The following is a 22,500-nucleotide window of genomic DNA, read 5'->3' as shown; positions in this document are numbered from 1 at the left end:
CCATGTAGTAAGCGCTGAAACTATCAGTTGTTTTAAGAAACGATTAGACAACTTTATGGATGGGGATGACAGGTGGTGTTGGATACGGAGCTGCCTAGTGTAGGCCTTATGGTCTCTTGCAGTCTCCTTCATTCTTATGTTCTTATGTTATGTTCTTATACTATTCTTACTGAAAGATTACAACGAAAAAGATCAACATATAAGACCTGTTAATATAGTTTTCCTCTCTTCTCTTATTCTGGAAGGCTTGGTGCGAGTTTATTCATAACAGAAGAAAATTGTACACTTCACCTAGGCATCACCACTTGCTGTTCAGTTAAGACGGTCACAGTAAAACCACGAGATCCAACTACCCCAAACCTTACCTTACCTTCCAGATAAATAAAACAAATCTAGCTTAACCAGAACAAAACCAACAGACGACCTTTGATCAGTGAGGCTGCAATTAGACCCAAACTTACATTTCAGATAAATAGAATCGACCTCTTCTAAACGGAATAAATCCTCTAAAGGACTCTCGATCTTACGACAGATCTCACACCCGATAACTGACCTCTAGGTTTGCAAAACTGGATGCGGCTAACTCGATGAACATACGAGGTTAATTTGCGAGTTAACCTAGCAACTCGATTACCTCCTCTGGCGTCGCCTCGTGACCTGAGACAGGATTGTGTGAGCAAATGCACGTCTTCGCTTGCTCATCTTTCAAGCTTTTCGATGCTTCGTTTATTTGCTTGCTTGCCTGTCTACTTTTTTGTCATCTACCTATCTACTATTTTTGTTATCTATATTCAGATTCATGTATGTATATATATATATATATATATGTATATATATATACACACACACACATTTATCTATCAACCACAATACACTTTAATTCTAAGCCATCAACATCGAGAGACTCGAGGAGGCCACATGCAGAAATTGAAACGTGGTACGGCCCCGGTTTGAATCCTTGGCCGTACCACGTTTCAATTTCTGCATATGGCCTCCTCGAGTGTCTCTCGATGTTGATGGCTTAGAATTAAAGTGTATTGTGGTTGATAAAAATGTATTTCTCTTCACTGGGACCCATTCAGTGCTGTACACACACACACACACACACACACACACACACACACACACACACACACACACACACACACACACACACACACACACACACACACACACACACACACACACACACACACACACACACACACACACACACACACACACATATATATATATATATATATATAATTTTTTGTTTCTCTTGATTCTTTTTTTTTCTAAGATTAAGGAACAGGAAGTAAAGACATCGTGGGACGAGAGAGGAGGATGGGGAATGAGTTTAGTAAAGCAAAAGGATATTCTAAACGTTCACGTAATGAAGACACTTCCCTTTAAACAAGAAATTCCCCCAAGATTAAAAAAATTGATATGATAAAATAGATAATTGAAAAAAATGAAATGGTATGCAACGAAAAAGAAATATATATACATATAATAAAATAGATTAAGATAAAATAAGATAAAGTAGATAAGATTAAATTAGATAAAAAAGTACGAAAAATGAAAGAAAATAACAGAAAGAAATGGGAGTTGGAGTAGGACTTGGGGATGTTGAAGTATAAGATTTAGGAGATTTGGAGTAGGATTTGGAGGTTTGGAGTAGGACTTAGAGGTTTGGAGTAGGACTTGGACAGTTGGAGTAAGACTTGGGAGGTGTTGGATTAAGACCTAGGGATTTGGAGTAAGACTCATAGGATTTACAGTAAGAATTGGAGGGTTTGAATAGGACTTGGAGGGTTAGAGTAGGACTTGGGGGATTTGGAGTAAGACTTAGGAGATTTGGAATAAAATTTGGAGGGTTGGAGTAGGACTTGGAGGGTTGGAGTAGGACTTGGAGGGTTGGAGTAGGACTTGGAGGGTTGGAGTAGGACTTGGGAGATTTGGAGTAAGACTTAGGGGGGTTCGGAGTAAGATTTGGAGGGTTGGAGTAGGACTTGGAGGGTTGGAGTAGGACTTGGAGGGTTGGAGTAAGACTTAGGAGATTTGGAGTAAGAATTGGAAGGTTGGAGTTGGACTTGGAGGATTGGAGTAGGTCTTGGAGGGTTGGAGTAGGACTTGGAGTGTTGGGGGTTGGAATTAAATCCTTGACCTAGATTTACGGAAGCAAGGTTAAATATGCGGACTTGGTGGAGGTGGAGGTAGGTGGGTGGGGTGTCGTTGCTCGCTGAGCCAAGTAAGCACAGAGTAAGCCAAACAAGTGCTGAACCGCTTGAGCGCTCTGCTGAGAACTCTCTCTCTGCTCTCTCTCTCTCTCTCTCTCTCTCTCTCTCTCTCTCTCTCTCTCTCTCTCTCTCTCTCTCTCTCTCTCTCTCTCTCTCTCTCTCCCTGCTCTCTCTCTATGCTCTCTCTCTCTCTCTCTCTCTCTCTCTCTCTCTCTCTCTCTCTCTCTCTCTCTCTCTCCCTGCTATCTCTCTTTCTCTCTCTCTCTCTCTCTCTACTTCTCTTTACCAATTTATCTATTTATCTATCTGTTTCATCTCCTCATCTTCTTCGTCCTCTTCCTCTCCGTCTTCTTCCTCTTCCTCCTCCTCCTTTTCCTCAACTTTCCTGCTCTTATCTTCCTCAAACTCCTCCTCCTCCTTCTCCTCCTCCTCTCCCTCCATCTGCTTTTCTTCCTCCATACCTCCCTCCCTCCCTCTGTCCGTCCCTCCTCTTCCTCCTTTTCCTCTTTTCTTTCTTCTCTCTATCCTTCTTCACTCTCTTCGAGTTAGTAATGGACTCAGTTGTTTTCATATCATTCCTCCATCTCTTCCTTCCTCTCCTCCTCCACCTCTTCCTCCTCTTTCCTCTGATCCCTTTCCCTCTTATGCTCCTCCTCCTCCTCCTTCTCCTCCTCCTCCTCCTTCTCCTTCTCCTCCTCCTCCTCCTCTTCCTCACCGTTATCTTATTACTGGTGTAATTTTTTTCTAGAAATATTTTCTTTAATTCTTTATTGTGAAATTATTTTTTTGTATATTACGCAGTGAAAAGGAGTGTTTAGCACACACACACACACACACACACACACACACACACACACACACACACACACACACACACACACACACACACACACACACACACACACACACACACACACACATGGCGCTGTGGTTAGAGCTCTGGCCTGCCACTACGGAGGTCCGGGTTCGATCCTCGCCCGGGGCTGAAATAATATCAGTATCGCAGCGCTGAGGGGTGTTACTCCAACTCTCGTGGGCGGGGAGTTGGGGGTGTGTGTGTGTGCAAGGTCATAGCATTACCCATAGATCGGACCTACGAGCTCTGAGCTCTCTTCCAGGAGGGAAATAGCTGTCGATCACGAGTCCAACACGTGATCCAAAAGACAAAGTGAATACACACACACACACACACACACACACACACACACACACACACACACACACACACACACACACACACACACACACACACACACACACACACACACACACACACAAAGACTAACAGTAGGAAGGTTGTCGAACACTATTCCCACCACCTTACTTCGGCTACCCTGGCACCACGGTCAAAGGTGACGGCTCCGGCCGCAGGCACATACATACGTGTGTGTGTGTGTGTGTGTGTGTGTGTGTGTGTGTGTGTGTGCGCGTGCATACCAGTGGGTTAGATGTGGTTTAATTTATAATTTTATTTTTCCCATATACGGTATATCTAAGTGAATGAAATAATCTAACGGCATTTAGAATAATATTTTAAAGTCAAGTTTGAATGGAAGTGACACTAAAATATCGATACAATTTGTGGGTGAATCATGGTCACTATTGAACGAGCGACACTGAAAACGAAAGTAGTTGTGTTGAAGGTTTTCAGAAAGGATCGGACTGTGGATCGTTTGTTACCCAGAGTAAAGTATATATAATGTGTTGTTTGTTATTGTGACGATTTACTTATGCTCTTAGTCTAAAGTGTTAATCAAGAAATGCTGAAAATAAAAAAGATAAGAAATGACAAAAAAGACGTAAGTCGACAATCACAATTTCGAGTTTATTCTGTCGAAGCACTACATTTGTTTTTTAAATCAAAACATCAATTTACATTTTCAAATATTATTTCGACACTGGTCATATTTCTTATACTTATTTTGAGTGAAAATTTGTATTCATTAAATTGATAATGCGATGTGTATAAATAAATCCTGGCTATTTCTAAATCTCGACGATTGGAATACAGGCGGAGGAATACATATTTTGTTATTTCTTCAGCTCCGAAGGGTTCTTTGAATTTAAACCCATATCATGTAGTAATTCTGTTCTTTTGAATATAATATACTGAATATACTGATATGTTGCTCATCAATAGTTGGCTTAAATAAGTCACGTTAATGAGTAGAACTACTTCTTAGAGCGTATTGTTTTTTTCTAAATGTGGTCATTTACGAATCTATTTTCTACAACAACAGTGCATACAAGTGGACGGGAAAGTGTATTAAGTGATCTATAGGAAAATAATACAAATCTTATCTCTTTCTTATGAAGAACTGTACTCTACAGTACCTGCTAATTACCGAAAATATCAGGTAAGAAAATCATGCTCTCATTATGTTTCTTTTCTTGATAATAATTGTAATGAAAATTGTCGACAATGTCGGGTAGGGTTGGTGACGTCACAACGGTTAAAATTAAATGTGGCGATTCTATCTCCAATTTCCTCTCTTTTTTATCATTAATCAGTTGAATAATTTTCCTTAAATATTACTGTCATTCGCATAAAATGATCCTGAAAAATCGTGGAATATAACAACAAAGTTTATAAAAAGAAAATTGCCACGAATGTTGGAATTAATCTGTCGTTTCTCACATTTGGCACATAGTGGACAGGTGTACGAGAATTAATTGAATAAAATTTGTTATTAGGACCAAGACAAGACGATTTAACTGTAACTACTTTTCACAACTTAATTAGTTGTACTTGACTGATGAGTTGAATAGGTGACGATATTTTATTCATTCTACTCAACAGAATGAATGGAATAAACTTCCTGCAGAGGCAGTGCAATGTAGTTCAGTTCGAAGCTTTAATTAAGATTCATTTAGATAAACTACCTAAGCAAGATGCTGTAATGGCTGCCCTTTATTTTATATTTTTTATCTGTTTGTTATTATTTGTCCATTTATTATTACTATTTGCTTGATTTTCATTTGTTATTAGTTATATCAGTTTATTACTATTTACTGTTTACCTGTTTTTTATTTAACTATACCTATGCATTTATTTATTTAGTTTATTTATTATCATTTATATTACAATTTTATTCATCAATTATTATGTTTTTTTCCGCATCCGGCCTAGTTATTGACCAAAAGGTCTCCTGTCGGCATGCTCCTTCTTTGTAATCCTTTGTAGATGAAACAGATAGACAACACCATTGGTAGGGTATGGGGGGACGGCAATGCCACATAAATGAATAAAATCACGCCGACTATTAATCTCGTCAGTGACCATCACGGATGGTCCTTCCCCCCCCTCCTCTCCTCTCTTCCTCCCTCCTCCCCTCTCCTCTCTTCCTCCCTCTGTAAGGACAGGAATTTTGAGGGGGTATTATTTTTGGAATTTCGTTTTATTTATCTATTTATTTATTTGAGTGTTGATTTGAGAGACTGGGTATTATGGACGTCGTAACGGTTTTACTCAACCAAGAAGCAAAGTAGAAAATAGAGCCTTAATAGACCATGAATTTATTCTATTCTATGTCTGCCTATCAAGATGTGTTGGCAAAGAGCCTTACTATAATCATTGAAGAAGAACATACAATAGGAGATAGCTACAAATATATTTCAGCTGATTTTGGTTAAACTGAGTTTCGACGCGACATTAGAATGTTCTCGAACATAGCGCGGGCACCGTAGCTCCGCCCACCCGTGACGTCACTAAACGTTCGGACAGAGGCGTAAGCTAAGGCCATTAATTTTAAGAGTAATAGGAAAAATTCCCAACTTTCAGTTCAGGATTCCACTAGAGAAATAGTGTAGGGAGAGATTGTAGCAGCTAGGGGCTCTGTTGAGAAGCGAAATGAAGTTTTACGAAATAATACAACAGGGAGGTTAGTAGTTTACCCATAGATACGAACACATAGCCGTCTCGTTCTCTTTGTGCGCAGCTAAAATTTTAATCTGATGCCAAAAATGATTCCGATAACAGGTATGAACACGTTCTGTAAGATTAATGAAAACAAATGTCAATATGTGAGTTAAATGATATAGTGCAGATATAGTAGGTAGATAGTTATTATTATTATTAAGTTTTGAATCTGATGCCAAAAATGATTCCGATAACAGATATGGAAAAAGGGGTTTAAGGGAGTGTACTTCACAAACACTTTGCGTATATACATTAGCTATGAGAGTGTAATCCTTAGAGTACAATTCGGTCTGTGATCGTTCTCTAATAAGAATACGGGGTTGAAGGTAGACACAGTGCTTGAAGGTAGACACAATATTGTAAGTAGACTTATACAGTGACCGGAAGGTTGGAGCGTAAATAACTACGTTTTTCCACGTGCCTGTGACCTTATTTATGATGCCCATAAGAAAGAAAAAACTGTGTTATTAAATGTCTCGCATACCCATATATTTTTCATATTGTAAGGATCAATAGATTAGTTGGAGAAAACCACAATATACTTTTGTATTTCCTTACTATATTTTTGCTTCAGTGTAATAATTAACACATAGCAGACCTTCGCTTATTTTCTTTTACTACCCCCACATTATTGGTGGCTTACATGCTTTTACTACCCCCACATTATTGGTGGCCGAGCGGTGGGATTTACGCTATTAACCAACCTGAAGCTCACTTATCTGTGTGTCGACCTAGACAAAGCTTGTGTACCCTGTGGATTGGCAGTACAGTCATCAGAGACAGAATAGATCCTCGGCAGTCACTAAGAGTATAGAAATAGCGGATGAGATTGTGTGGGGAAGTGACGTGTTAAGGTGGAACTACACATAATTAAAGGCAGTCAGGTAAAAATGAACAATAAAACGGAATGGGAATCCAATTCGGGAGAGGAAGAAGAGACGAGAGCGAGGATGGAAGATAGACATGAATGGGAATCTAACCCAGGAGGAGCTGTTCTATTGGCCAAATTTAAAGGTAGATGTATGTAATTTTGTAAAGAAATGCATTACTTGTCAGAGGTTCAAGGGTACACAAGGGTTGTCACAGCAATACAAAGAGGTTCCCCCTGCTACAAAGGCAATGGAGAGAATAGGCATAGACCTAACGGATATGGTATCCGGGTCGCAGGGATATAGGTATATTTTGACCATAATCGATCACTACAGTAGGTTCGTTAGGTTTTTCCCATTGAGAACAAAACACCACCAACACATACTACACTCCCTAACCCAGTTCTTCGCAGACTACAGCACCCCAGAGAGCATCATAACAGATAATGGAGCAGAATTCACCAACACGGCTTACAAGAAGTTGTGTGGAGAACAGCAAATCACCCTGCTCTACACTACCCCATACCATCCCCAAGCGAATGGAATGGTGGAGCGGATGCATCGAACATTGAAGAGCATCCTGGCAACGCTCTGCCAGGGCCACCCGAACCAATGGCCGGGTCTACTGCAGGCCTGTCAGAGGAAGATGAATGGAGCCACACACACCTCCACTGGACATACTCCCTACTTCGCCTTCTTCGGAAGACATCCACCCAGATTAGCCGGACACAGACTCCCCGGTGTGGATGGAACGGAAGATGAAGCAGAGATCGCTCATCGAATCATCCGAGAGACCCACCACAAGATGACAACGGAGTACCAGAATGTGGCTAACCGCAGGAGAGGCGAGCAAAAAGTGGAAGTGGGAGCTTTAGTATGGATCCGGAAAGAAACTACGATGCCGGGTACCTGCCGCAAGCTGAATCCCAAGTGGGAAGGACCCTATACAGTGGTAGAGGTGGTAGCAGGACATAGTGTATATGGACTAAGAAATCCCTTCACAGGAAAGGAGACAAGGAGAGCTGCTGCTCAAGTGAAACCTTACTTTGGTTCCGAAGAGTGGTTGGTGGAGCCTGTTGCAAAAGAGTTCCACCCAGACCCGGAAGTGGAAATACTACCACCAAGGATGCGTCGTGCACCAAGACGGCTCATCGAGGAATGCTGAAGAAATCAACTGGAGCAACCCGACCAGTTGGTCCCATATCTAGTGATTTAAGGTGCTAAGATGACAGTAGTTAACTGCGATAGGAAATGTAGGGATCATATCGTGCCAGTATATGTCCAAAGAAAAACGAATGCTCGTGCAAATTAAGGCAAAGATGCCCTCAATGTTCCTATATATTGGACCATAAAGCTTAAATGTAACCCACCTATACTTTTATACATGTGTAAGGTTGAGATGTCCTAGGATTAAGGATGCATATATTTCATATGTTGTAAAAGGAAATTTCAGCAACAGCCAGGTGAAGGAACTAAATGTCAACTTAGGGGGGGGGGATAAAGAAGTCAATATTAGCCTAGGAGAGGGACTACAAACGATGGTTAGCGAGCACTTTCATTCGGAGTAGTATTGGAAAATGGGGAAATTCTTTAGCTCGAGTTGGGATCATGAACCCAACTCAATTCACAATTGCCCGCTTGACAGGGGTGTAGGACTTCAGGACCTGGTGGACAATCGCCGATTGCCCAGAGGTGAGCCCACAGAAGGGGAAGTAGTGTGCCACCCATGGGGCGAATCCACAAGAGAGAGTCGTGGCTTAGCTCGGTCGTAGCGGCTATGCATGTCCAGTCAAGTAGTATGTAAGAGGTCAATTGGGGAATCCAGCCAATACGAAGACTGATGGAAAAGTCCACGGAGACATCCACAGTAAATTGGTGTACCCCCGGGTCACCTGAGATTCGTACACCTACGAGTGTGCTGAGGAGAGAGTGCCTCGTCAAGCTATCAAAAGGATAATCGCTCTCTGATGCAGGATGGATTTTTTTTTTCTTTTGCAGAGGGATTTGGACCACACCAAATAGAATCCTTCACGTGATGTTGCGGAATTTTTCTTTCAGAGGGGCGTAGAGCCATGTAAGGACAGGAATTTTGAAGGGGATATTATTTTTGGAATTTCGTTTTATTTATCTATTTATTTATTTGAGTGTTGATTTGAGAGACTGGGTATTATGGACGTCGTAACGGTTTTACTCAACCAAGAAGCAAAGTAGAAAATAGAGCCTTAATAGACCATGAATTTATTCTATTCTATGTCTGCCTATCAAGATGTGTTGGCAAAGAGCCTTACTATAATCATTGAAGAAGAACATACAATAGGAGATAGCTACAAATATATTTCAGCTGATTTTGGTTAAACTGAGTTTCGACGCGACATTAGAATGTTCTCGAACATAGCGCGGGCACCGTAGCTCCGCCCACCCGTGACGTCACTAAACGTTCGGACAGAGGCGTAAGCTAAGGCCATTAATTTTAAGAGTAATAGGAAAAATTCCCAACTTTCAGTTCAGGATTCCACTAGAGAAATAGTGTAGGGAGAGATTGTAGCAGCTAGGGGCTCTGTTGAGAAGCGAAATGAAGTTTTACGAAATAATACAACAGGGAGGTTAGTAGTTTACCCATAGATACGAACACATAGCCGTCTCGTTCTCTTTGTGCGCAGCTAAAATTTTAATCTGATGCCAAAAATGATTCCGATAACAGGTATGAACACGTTCTGTAAGATTAATGAAAACAAATGTCAATATGTGAGTTAAATGATATAGTGCAGATATAGTAGGTAGATAGTTATTATTATTATTAAGTTTTGAATCTGATGCCAAAAATGATTCCGATAACAGATATGGAAAAAGGGGTTTAAGGGAGTGTACTTCACAAACACTTTGCGTATATACATTAGCTATGAGAGTGTAATCCTTAGAGTACAATTCGGTCTGTGATCGTTCTCTAATAAGAATACGGGGTTGAAGGTAGACACAGTGCTTGAAGGTAGACACAATATTGTAAGTAGACTTATACAGTGACCGGAAGGTTGGAGCGTAAATAACTACGTTTTTCCACGTGCCTGTGACCTTATTTATGATGCCCATAAGAAAGAAAAAACTGTGTTATTAAATGTCTCGCATACCCATATATTTTTCATATTGTAAGGATCAATAGATTAGTTGGAGAAAACCACAATATACTTTTGTATTTCCTTACTATATTTTTGCTTCAGTGTAATAATTAACACATAGCAGACCTTCGCTTATTTTCTTTTATTACCCCCACTTGGGCATAGGCCTTTTCGCTACCCAGAACCAACCCCGAACGACCTGAGGAAAGGGGACGGAGTCAGACGTGAATAACAAGGAGCAGTTTCCATTTATGGTCAGATATATCCATATAGACGATTGGGTGGTGGCAGCGTATACCTTGATTTTTTTATTTCCCAAATCGTTATTATGTGGGTATCTCTGATCACTCCCATTGGAGGTGCTCTTGGTTAAACACTAAATCAATCGACGGCACCACACCTCCTCCCCTCCCCCTTCCCCTCTCCTCTTCCTCTCCCCTCTCCTCTTCCTCTCCCCTTCCTCTCCCCTCTCCTCTTTCCTCCCTCCCACCTTTTCCTCCCTGCCTATCTCTCCCTCCCCTCCCTTCTCATCTCTACCTCCCCTCTCCTCCTCCTCCCTCCCTCCCTCCCTCCCCTCCTCTCCTCTCCTCTCCTCGCCTCCCCTCCCCTCCCCTCCCCTCCCCTCCTCTCCTCTCCTCTCCTCTCCTCCCCTCCCCTCCCCTCCCCTCCCTCCCTCCCCTCCTCTCCTTCCCTCCCTCCCTCCCCTCCTCTCCTTCCCTCCCTCCCTCCCCTCCTCTCCTTGAAACAACGTAACCGACCACCTATGCATAGACCCCTCTCCACAAGGATGTGAAATTGTTTATATTCGAGGTGAGATGGATTGGGCGACTGGCAGACTGTCAGCTGGCGCTACCTGTTCAGAGTATCACAATCATTGTAGTTTAGTCGGAATACTGATACACTCGCCACTAATTGCGACAGAAATTAAACTTGTGCCATTTAAATTGCAAAGACCACGGGAACGTCGTACTAAATATCTATTTTTCAATATATTGAGTGGAACATGTATTTATACGCAATTTACTGTTAACCACTAACTGATACCAGACACCCAGAATAAACATAGCTGGTGTCTAAATCTGTGTTTTTATTTATTTATTTATTCTTATTTATTTATTTTTGGGGACAAACCTTATATTTAAAATAATTTTAAAGTAATAGCTATTGGCCCAAAAAGGTAGGTTTCAAGTATCCGTCGTTTAATTGCCTTTCTGTACAGGATACGATAGATCGTTTTCGACTATGTCAGCCGATAGGCTCTCTGCAATAAATTTAAACCGTTACACCATACGATGTAAACTACAAATAAACGAGATAATTAATTTAATTGAATTAAGAAATTTTGAGGGGTTCACTATAATCAATTTGAACCATTACATCATAATAATGTCTTTGTCCTGTGTGTTCGTTCGTTTGTTTACCAGACGCATGCACTACCCAGTTATGACATAAGAACATAAGAATAAAGGAGACTGCAAGAGACCATAAGGCCTACACTAGGCAGTTCCGTATCCATCACCACCTGTCATCCCCATCCATAAAGTTGTCTAACCGTTTTTTAAAACAACTGATAGTTTCAGCGCTCACTACATGGTTACTATGACGTCATAAGCACTAGCTGTAGCCAATTAGCGTAAGGGGGTTAGGTTAGGTCAGGTTAATAGCAATTTATCAAAAATATCAGTTCAGGCTAATAGCACTTTGTCCAAATAGCAATTTATCAAAAATAGCAGTTCAGGTTAATAGCACATAATCAAAATAGCACTTGATCAAAAATAGCAGTTCAGGTTAATAGGATTTTATCAAAATAGTACTTAATCAAAAATAGCACCTTATATATATATATATATATATATATATATATATATATATATATATATATATATATATATATATATATATATATATATATATATATTAGGTAGCAACTTCAGTGATCGACGGGTTGATAAACACGAGTTTAAATGGCCTCCAAAAATATATATTTTCTCGTTGGTTTTATGCGTTTTCAACAAATTTTGATGTGCGTAGTTGTTGGAAATAAAACAAAGGGATCATAGATTAATTGTCTTATTTTTTTAACCCATTGCACTCGGAATTAAAACAATAAATCGAAATTTCTTAGGATGTGCTATAGTTATCACAAGACGGCGCATGCGCGTATAAACACCAAAAAGGCACCAATAGGTCAAAATTTATGTGGAGTATTAACACAAAACGTGTTTCAGATGGTTCGAATAAGGGCCTTCACCATGTATCATTAAACGGATTGAAAAAACAATGTTCCATTCAATATATTCAATTTATTTTATTTATTATTATTATTGTTATTATTATTATTATTATTATTATTATTATTATTATTAATAATATTATTATTATTTACATTATTATAATTTTTATTTAATTTTCTTTTATTTATTTATTATAATTTTTTCCGCATCCGACCTAGTTATGGACCAAAAGGTCTCCTGTCGGCATGCTCCGCCTTTGTAATCCTTTGTAATTAGACTTTTGATATACAATAGGCCTTAAAGATGTTATTTAACTCGTTTTAGTTTGTGTTGCAATTAGTGTTGGGTTTGGCCAAAATTTTGACTAATTTGACTGAACTAATGGACGGAAATTGTTCTCATGGCTATATGGATTATTCACGTGATACTTCGAGATCTACGCGCGGTTACGGTGAACAAGTTGTTAATCAAGCATGTAGAATTGGTATTGATGTTCGGCTACCCCACTCTCACCCCACTCTCCCCCTCACTCACCCCCCACTCTCCCCCTCACTCACCCCCCACTTCACCTCTCCCCCAAACTCTCCCCCACTGTCCCTACAACTCTCCCCTCCCACTCTCCCCTCCCTCTCTCCCTCCCACTCTACCTACCATCCTACCCCCTGCTTCCCCCTTCCACTCTCCCTCCACCTCTCCCCCACTCTCCCTCCCATCCTACCCTCCGCTTCCCCTTCCCACTCATTTTTACCTCCCACCCTCCATCCCAGTCTCCCTTCTACTATCATTCTATATATCTCTCTCACTTTATATCTCTTACTCTATATATCTCTGTTATTATGTATCTCACTCTTGCTCTATATGTCTCTATCTCTGTCACTCTATATATCTTTCAGTGTTATATCTCTCACACTCTATAAATCTCTCTTTCAATCTATATCTCTCTCGTTCTATCTCCCTCTCATCTTCTCCCTCTCTCATTCTCTCTCTCTTATTTCCTCACTCTCACTGTCAATCTAGCTCTCATCCTCTCTTTCATCCTCTTTTACATCTCTCACATCTTCTCTCATCCTCTCTTACATTTCTCACATCTTCTCTCATCCTCTCTTACATCTCTCTCTCTCTCTCTCTCTCTCTCTCTCTCTCTCTAAAACTCTCCTACTTTCTCAATCCCACTCTCAATCTCACTTTCAATCGCACTCTCAGTTTCAATCTCGCTCTCATCCTGTCATCTTCTCCCCCCTCTCTCTCTCTCTTTCTGTCTCTGTCTCTGTGAGAGGCTCGTAGCTAAAGGTAGAAAGAGGGGTAGATTGGCGTGGGTTACGTTTTTATTGGATCGGCTGTTTTGTAAACAGCTGTTCGAAGTCGAGGAATCTTATTACTTCGCTCTCAGCGTTATGTTTATAAACAAGTGCCTGGGGACTCGATTTTATTGCTTTATGTAAGTTTTACTTTTGCTTGTGTAAACTAAGTGTGTAGTGAATTCGAGATTGCTTGAGTAAGCAGTATTGCATGCGGAGTTGTAAAGGCGGATCTGATTGGAGAAAGAGTGGAGGAGGAGAAAATTGAATTGGTTCACGATTGTAAGATCACGCCCTTCGGGGAGGTTCTTAAATATGAAACTGAAAGATCATTGGACTAAAGAAATCATGACATCACTGCAGAACTGACCTAGGACCCAAATTGAGTGTTGTTGACGGGGTTCTTGCAAGAACTTTGTAGAGAGCTGTGTACTAAAATTAACAGAAGATAGATATAGAAGAAAAGACATAGAATTTTTTATTCACCTCGATTGAAGACTATAACTGAGGGAAAAGAAAATAACAGTGGATGGTTGGAGGCATGGGGACTACCGACAAAAATTGTGAGTGACTAAGCATATATATATATATATATATATATATATATATATATATATATATATATATATATATATATATATATATATATATATATATATATATAACACAGTGGGAACAAAAATAGAGGTGAGAATTGGGAGAAAGTGAAGAAGAGGAGATGAAGCTTTCTCTCTCTTTGTCTCTCTGTCTCTCTCCCTATGTCTCCCTCGCTCTGTCTCTATTTCCCTCTCTGTGTTTCTCTATCTCTCTTATCTGTCTCACTGTCACACACACACACACACACACACACACACACACACACACACACACACACACACACACACACACAAACACAGACACACACACTTTACCTCCCACTCCCCCATTCACTCCCACACACCCACTCTTTCTCTTCTTTCCACTCCCACTTCCTTTTCCCCACCCACTCCCCCTCCCACTTATCCCCCACTCCTCTCACTCCCGTCCCACTTCCCCTCCCAAATCCCCCTCCCTTCCTCCCTTCTCTTCCCATACCCGCCTAGATCAAAGTACAATTTCAGTGGGGATTAAACAGAATTTAACTACTTTTCTGAAGGAATCTTGGTGTTACTTTTAACGAGACTTGCATCAGGGAAAACTGGTTTTTCTCCATTTTCCGTAGTAAGTGCGTTTCGAGGTCTGCACTTGTTCCAAACTGCCCAGAGTGGAAGTTGATCTCGCTGGGGTCCCAGACGCTTACAGACGAGCGGACCCGTGGCCCGCGGCCCGGCTTGTGGCCTGTGGCCCGCGCGGCCACCTCCCCCAGACTTGGGTTAACTAACATGGGATTACTTAACTCTTAAAAAATCACTTAACAAACCGGTTAGGAAGTTTGGCATGTGAGAAGTTTTCTAGATTTTTGTTCTCGTGTAAATAGTTTTGGAAAATGTATGAAGAGATGAGAATAGTTATTGTATGTTATCATATATGTCACTATTTGTAACCAAAGCTAGCTTAGCCTAATCTAATCTAGAAGAGTTTAGCCTAACCTAGACTAGTTTGGTAGAACCTAGGCTAGGTTAGCATAGACTAGATTACTTTATCATAGTCTAGCCTAGCCTATCCTAGCCAAGCCTCTATTAGCCTATCCTAACCTAGCCTAGCCTAACCGAGCCTAGCCTAGCTTAGCCTTGCCATGTCTAACCTAACCGAGCCCAACCTAGCCTGACCCATCTTTACCTAGCCTAACCTAATATAACCTAGCCTAACCCAGCTTGATTCAGTTTAACCCAACTCGACCCAACACTGCCTGGTTGGATTGAACCAGTCGCTATTTGCAAAATCCTTGTACGACACGTAGTAGTAGTAGTAGTAGTAGTAGTAGTAGTAGTAGTAGTAGTAGTAGTAGTAGTACCAGTACCTCCGTCCATTTCGTCTTGGCTGGCCGGCGACTGGCCGGCCCCCAGACGTCGCCAGGGTGGGTGGGGTGGGGTGGGGGTGGGGTGTCTGGCACTGCAGCGCATACTGTACAGCATTAAGTGCTTCTCTCTCTCTCTCTCTCTCTCTCTCTCTCTCTCTCTCTCTCTCTCTCTCTCTCTCTCTCTCTCTCTCTCTCTCTCTCTCTCTCTCTCTCTTTCTTTGTATGTTTGTCAAATTGCTCTATTGCACAGGTCCCGCGTCCTCGGCCTGGGTTCTCTTTCTTGAGGTTCTACTGCATCTGTTGTTCTCAAGTCCCCATTGCGGCCTCTCCCTACAACTTTCTTCGTTCTCTCTTGCGCACGGGCGAGTTGCTAGGCTACAGGTTAGTGTCATGCCCTTCCACGCTGGAGGTCCGTGGCCACTCCCGATGACGATGTAGAAGCTTTATTTACCTGATTGTGTGTGTGGGTGTTTGAATGCGTGTGTGTGTGTGTGTGTGTGTGTGTTGTGTGTGAATGCGTGTGTGTATGTGTGCGTGATTGCGTGTGTTTACTTAGTTGTATCTTACGGGAAGGGGAGCTACGTCCGTGGTGTCCCGTTTCTGTATCTCGCCATATCTAATTTACTCTTAAATTCGTGTATTGTTTTAACACACACTATTGTTTCGTCTAGTATGTTCCATACATCCACCACTCTGTGGAGAAAGCTATTCCTTTTCAGGTCTCTTCTATAACTGTCCTTTTTGAGTTTCCTTCCATGTCCTCTTGTATTTCTCTTATCCCAGTTTAGTAAGTTATCTCTATCAAGGATTTCCACACCTCTCATAATTCTGTAGATGGTCAACAAGTCACATCTTTCTCTCCTTTGTTCCAGAGTCGGTAAATCTGGTTTTGGCAATCTTTCTTCATATGACACTTTTGATAGTGTTGGGGCCATCTTCGTAGTTGCTCTCTGGATTCTCTCGGTTTTCCTTATATTATTTTAAGTCGCTGTGTACTCCAATTGTGGCCTTATCAGTGTGACTAGTGGTTTTTTTTTTACCGTTTCTTCGTCCAAGTAAAATCCACTTTTATTGACCTTAGAAAGATATAGGTTTCACCGTGTGTGTGTGTGTGTGTGTGTGTGTGTGTGTGTGTGTGTGTGTGTGTGTGTGTGTGTGTGTGTGTGTGTGTGAATGGACGTGTGTGTGTGTGTGTGTGTGTGTGTGTGTGTGTATGTGTATGTTTGTGTGTATGAGTGAATGTGTATGTGAATGACCGTGTGTGTGCGCGTGCGCGTGTGTATGTGTGTGTGTTAATGAATGTGAATGTGTACGTGTGTATGTATGATTCACCATGGTCTTGGATCACGCGTTGGACTCGTGGTCGACAGCTATTTCCCTCCCGGAAGAGAGATCAGAGCTCATATATGACCAATCTATGGGAAATGTTGTGTGTGTATGTGTGTGTGTGCGTGTGTGTGTGTGTGTCTGTGTGTGTGTGCGCATGTGTAAGTGTATGTATGCATTGTGTGTGTGTATCTGTATGTATGTGTGTGCACGTACGTGTGCTTGTGTAAGTGTATGTATGCATTGTGAGTGTGTGTGTATGTATGTGCGTGTGTGGACGTACGTGTTGCATGTGTTAGTGTATGTGTGCACCTACGTGTTGCATGTGTGTACGTACGTGTTGCATGTGTTAGTGTATGTGTGCACGTACGTGTTGCATGTGTTAGTGTATGTATGCATTGTGTGTGTGTGTGTGTGCGCGCGCGCCTGTGTATACGTTTACGCTCACGTTGGGCAAGCATGAGGTCATCCTCGCTCCGTCCCTCCTGACGACGACGACGTCAACGAGGCAAGGCGACGCGTCGTCTCGGCCCGAGCGTGACCTGTAATAGGTCGCCACTGTTGGCAGGCGGGCGGGAGTCTTATAGGGAATGGGCGGGGGCGGTAGGGGGCGGGGCGCTGAGTTGATGGACTGACAACACAAAGAAACGGGTGAAGAGGGAGAGGGGGTGGGATGGGATGGGGTGGAGGAGGAGTAAGTGGAAAAGGTGGTGGTTGGTGGTGGTGGTCAAGAAGGTAGGATGAGGATTTTTTTTTTTTTTTTTTTTTTTTTAGAATGAGGATGAGGATGAAGTGGTGAAGGTTTAAGATGAGGAGGAACGTCCTCAATGATTGGGATGCTATGGTGGCACTTTGGGCAGAGACTGACTGGTGAGTCACTCGAGGGAGGTAATGACCCTCCCGTCAACCGATTCAGGCAGAATCGCCTAAACTAGTCAAAGATGCATAACCACTTCTCCGAAGAAGAAATTGAGTGAGATGCTCCTAAACTCTCTTTGCCCAAGGTTTGTACCGTAGATGGTGAAATTCCTGTGAAAACACAACCCGAAGGATTATTTTTATTTATTTTATTTGTTTATTTATTTATTTTTTGCTCATCTGCAAATTCTTGACTGGAGGAAGAGTGAGGGAGGGTCGCCAAGTCAGTTAAAGGGTTTGGGTAAATCAGCTTCGATCGCCGGGGCTTAGTGTGGAGGTGCTGTGCCTTGCTGCATTGCTTCTGATCCGTACAGTGGGCTGGTGGCAGGGACGGGTCCTCATCCACAAGGAGTCCAGATAAAAAAGGAAAACAAACGTGTGTTGGATGTGTTTTGGATAATTGAAAGGTGTTTGTGTGTCTGGACTATGTCACCCCACCACTCCAGACACGATCTATAAGAGGGAAAGGGCTTTTTGGAATATGTATGTATTACGTACAAAACAGCGAGAGGCAAAAATAAGTTTACTTTTAGTATAACGAACTCCTACTATTTTTTCATTCAACAAGAGTGGTCGACTATTCATAGTAATTCCTCCGTATCCGGACTTCGTCACTATCCGAACATGATTTATGTGTACTGTTTATCTAAACAACTTTTATTTCTTCATAATTGAAAATCCAGCACAGTGGTGGTGGTGGTGGTGGTGGAGGGGGGGTATTTTACCCTGCGCACCTGAACTGAATCACCAGTGACGGTGCATATAATAAAAAATTATTCCCGAAGTCACCTCGGAGCTCGAACCGAGGCCTTGCTTGACGCCAACTCAGTCGGTAAAGCATTGGCCTGGCGTCAAGGTGAGAGTCGGAAATTATGTATGTATATATATATGATATATATATATATATATATATATATATAATATATATATGATATATATATATATATATATATATATATATATATACATACACAGTATATGTGTGTGTTATTCGGTAAGACATAGAACGTGTTTTTTAGTGTTTTAATCTCGGCTTCACTGATGCTATAGCGCATTCCAGCACATGTTAGTTACAAAATTCCATCACGGCAACATCATTATAACGGCGCCAGATTGGCTGGAGAACAGAGCGAATTAATTGAACACCCAGTGAGGCGTAGGTAGGACAGTCATGTTGCCAGTTTGTACCTCTAGGGCTCAGAAACTGTCTACACTTGAGGTGAGTTTGATGTGGGGGAGGGGGGAGTAGTGTCAACTGTCGTTACTTGAGCAGTTTCGGGACGAAGGCATATAGGACCAATTCGTGAATGTGGGGCATGGGTATCCTAAACATTGGGGGGAAATTGTTCTTCTGGTTTTATGAGTTGTGTAGGCGACACCTCAAGAAGCTTACACGGCCACGGTGAACAAGTGCATGTGGATTTTGTGCTGAGGTTCGGTTCCGGCTTTTGAGAGTGATTTCGACTACTATGTGTCTTGCTGGGAAATCAGTAACCCGTTTATTCATGTGTTTATGTTTGTAGGTTTTGTCCTGGTCGTAGGGGCTAAAGCTATCACGTGACATCCCTTTGTTTTCGTACATCTGGTTGTACGGTCACGATATGACGTCATGTCGAGAAGACGCTATTTTTGTATTTGTTTATTTAGTTTATTTATTAATTTGATTATTTGTTCATTTGTTTACTTGTTTATTATTCTTACTTCCAATTTACAACTTGTGGTACATGCGAGTGCATTATCGGGCTGTGAAGTCAGAGCTAATGGCGATGCCTTAGAAGCAACGACGACGTCGCGTCGTCGGCTGCCGCCTTTGGGCATAATGCGCATGTTTCGCTCATGTTTATACATTCATGTATGCATTAAAGTCTCTGAAGTATTCATGGCGGTGGAAGAGTACTGTGACGACGTGTGTGTGTTTGTGCGCTTACCTGAAAAAAACAGAAGACAAATAGGACATGGGTAAAAGAAAACGGAATATTGATTTAATCAAAGTGGAAAAAGCGGGCGGGTAAGATAGATTGACGGCTACTTAGGTATCTGAGGGTTCAGAGTTTCTTGTAGGTGGAGTGCCATGGTAGGACCAACAGGAGTGGAGGAATTCTGGAGATCAGAAATTGGCTGGAGTCTGTTTAAGATGGGACTGAGAAAAAGGAAAACCCAGTTATGTGGCAACACCTCCGGCTGATTAGTTGGTGTTGCCATATAAGGGATTCTCATTTTTCTCACACCAAATTGGGGTAAGGTCTTGGATTCGTGGTTGTCAAGGGTAACTTCACTGGATACATGTGTGTGAATGTATACATACATACATACATATATATATAATATATATATATATATATATATATATATATATGTGTGTGTGTGTGTGTGCGTGTGTGTGTGTAGACTTATGTTCTACATTAGTTTGGAGGCGTTAAGATAAAGCCGTCGCTTGTGTTCTTTTTATTTGGTAAGTCTTGACAGTAGTTTAGTCAAGCCTCGTCTGACTCTTGCGCTATCAAGAGAGATATAGGTTGAATTGAATTGAATTGTGGTTGATAAATGTAAATCTGTTCACTGGGACCCATTCAGTGTTGTACAAATACTTTCCCGCGTTGCATACTTACCAATTGTACTATCATGGCGGAGATGGGTTGAACGCAAAATTTCGTGTATGTGTATGTAACTCGAGCATACAAATATATAAGAAAAGTTGCGCTCAACTTATATCTCTCTTGATAGCGCAATCGGTTAAGTCACTGTCACTTGTTACGTGCTAGCGGAGGTTCGAGTCCTTAGCTGTATTTTGATATACAAATCTTCATAACACGTGTACAAGCCTTTCAGGCATCTCTTTTCTTTCATGTATGCCTTCACTCGCAGGACTGAAAGTAGATTTTCTATTTATTTATTTTTCTTTTCAGATGATGATAACTCTTAAGCATTGAGGTCTCTGCGGAGCAAGATGAAGGAAGAGGAAAGTGTCAAAGTAAGTGTGTTGTTCGCGTTTTTGCAGTTTCGCGATGTCGCGTAGTGCGATTCGAGGATTTATGTTCTTATAAACACACACAAACACACAAAATATATAAACACGTATACACACAAACACACAAGCACAAACATATAAACACAACTCGTGGCGCAGTTGGTAGAGTTCCCGGCTGCCACTACGGCGGTCCGGGTTCGAATCCCACCCAGGGCTGAAATAATTTTAGTATCGCTGCGCTGCGGATTGTTCCTCCAACTCTCGTGGGCAGGGAGTTGGGGAGGGTGTGCGTGAAAGGTCACAGTATTACCCATAGATTGGTCAAATATGAGCTCTGAGCTCTCTTCCGGGAGGGTAATATCTGTCGATCACGAATCCAACACGTGATCCAAGACCATGGTGAACCATGGTGAATCACATATAACATATAAATACGTATAACGCGTAAAACACATAGAAATACATGTAAACACATACCCTGTCACTTGATTTGTTTACTTGCTTTCTTTGACTGTTTGGGTGCTTGTCTACTTTTTTTATTATTATTTCTTTCAGTGTGCACGATATCGATATCAACCGAAATGTCTCTTGAAGGCTTGATATATATACTTATGTGTGAGAGAGATATAGATGGATAGAGATACGGAAAGGAAGACGGTGAAGGAGAGATTGAGAGATGGAGAAAAAGGATAAGAGAATCTTTGATAACTAGCTAGTCGAGAACACAGAAAAAAAAAAAAAAACAGAAAAGAAAGGACGAAGAAGAATACGACGCCATATCGGGGGACAACGTTTTGTAGTTTCTGCCTATGTATAGATTTCGTTATTAATATTTTCTTCGTAACTGTGTCATGGAAGGCGGAGAAAGAATATTTCGCGGGTAAACAACTCCAGGACATTTTTAATTTCCCCTTTCCTTTTCAAAAGAAAATTTCTAATCAGGAAGGGAAACGGGGGCGAGGAAGGGAAAGCAAAAGCCAATTCGAGCGGAAAATTATTAAATGTTGATCATCGCGTATCTTGTATTAAGCGGCTTTTCACGTTTAACTCTCTTGGGGTTTAAGGTTGGTGGTGGTGACGGTGGTAGGCTAAGGTTTTGGTGATGGTCCTAGGGTCAGTGGTGGTAGAGGAGGTTGTGGAGGTAGGGTCGGTGGTGGATCTATGGTCCTAGGGTCATTGGTGGTAGAGTAGGCTGTGGAGGTCGGGTCGGTGGTTGATCTATGGTCCTAGGGTCAGTGGTGGTGGAGTGGGTTTTGGAGGTAGGGTCGGTGGTGGGTCTATGGTCCTAGGGTCAGTGGTGGTAGAGTAGGTTGTGGATCATAGCAATAGTGATAATTTTCAAGACATTTTATCAATGTATTATCGTGAGGAGATAGAAAGAATCCCCAAGTATGCCATAACCTTGATCGCAGGATAAGAATGAAAAATAGAAAAATAGACCAGCCCAAGGGCGGACCCTGAGTTGAACGGATTTTAACGGGTCGAGACCCACGTTCGGGGTACGGTTGGGGATGGAGAGTTGTAGTTGGGACCCCCATCAACTGAAAGGAATAGACTGGTTTTGACTAGAATGCAAGATCTCGAGTACAGCATGCTCTCTTTTGGGGGGTCACTGGAGAGAGAGAGAGGAAGAGAGAAAGCAAATTGCTGGAAAAGACGAAGACCACAGCCAGGAGGAACTAAGCTGTGTGAAC

At 41.7% G+C, this 22,500-nt stretch overlaps 1 protein-coding gene across 2 annotated transcripts in view; it reads left to right on the top strand.

Annotated features, from left to right (window-relative positions):
* Window positions 1-22,500, top strand: part of Arms (Ankyrin repeat-rich membrane spanning) — a 661,393-nt gene that overhangs the window by 66,151 nt on the left and 572,742 nt on the right. Inside the window, exons 1-2 of one of the 2 annotated variants that reach the window (XM_076190427.1) lie at window positions 4,491-4,579; window positions 20,745-20,809. The gene's annotated coding sequence lies outside the window, so the exon portion shown is untranslated. Of the gene's footprint in view, window positions 1-4,490; window positions 4,580-20,744; window positions 20,810-22,500 lie in introns of those variants that run through there. The other variant, XM_076190426.1, reaches the window with a different exon arrangement.

This window comes from Oratosquilla oratoria, chromosome 9 (assembly GCF_046742065.1).
Source record: "Oratosquilla oratoria isolate Oo_2021 chromosome 9, ASM4674206v1, whole genome shotgun sequence".
In the NCBI taxonomy this organism is placed as follows: Eukaryota; Metazoa; Arthropoda; class Malacostraca; order Stomatopoda; family Squillidae; genus Oratosquilla; species Oratosquilla oratoria.
The sequence above is the reverse complement of the archived record's forward strand: the minus strand, read 5'-3'. Positions and strand labels throughout refer to the sequence as shown.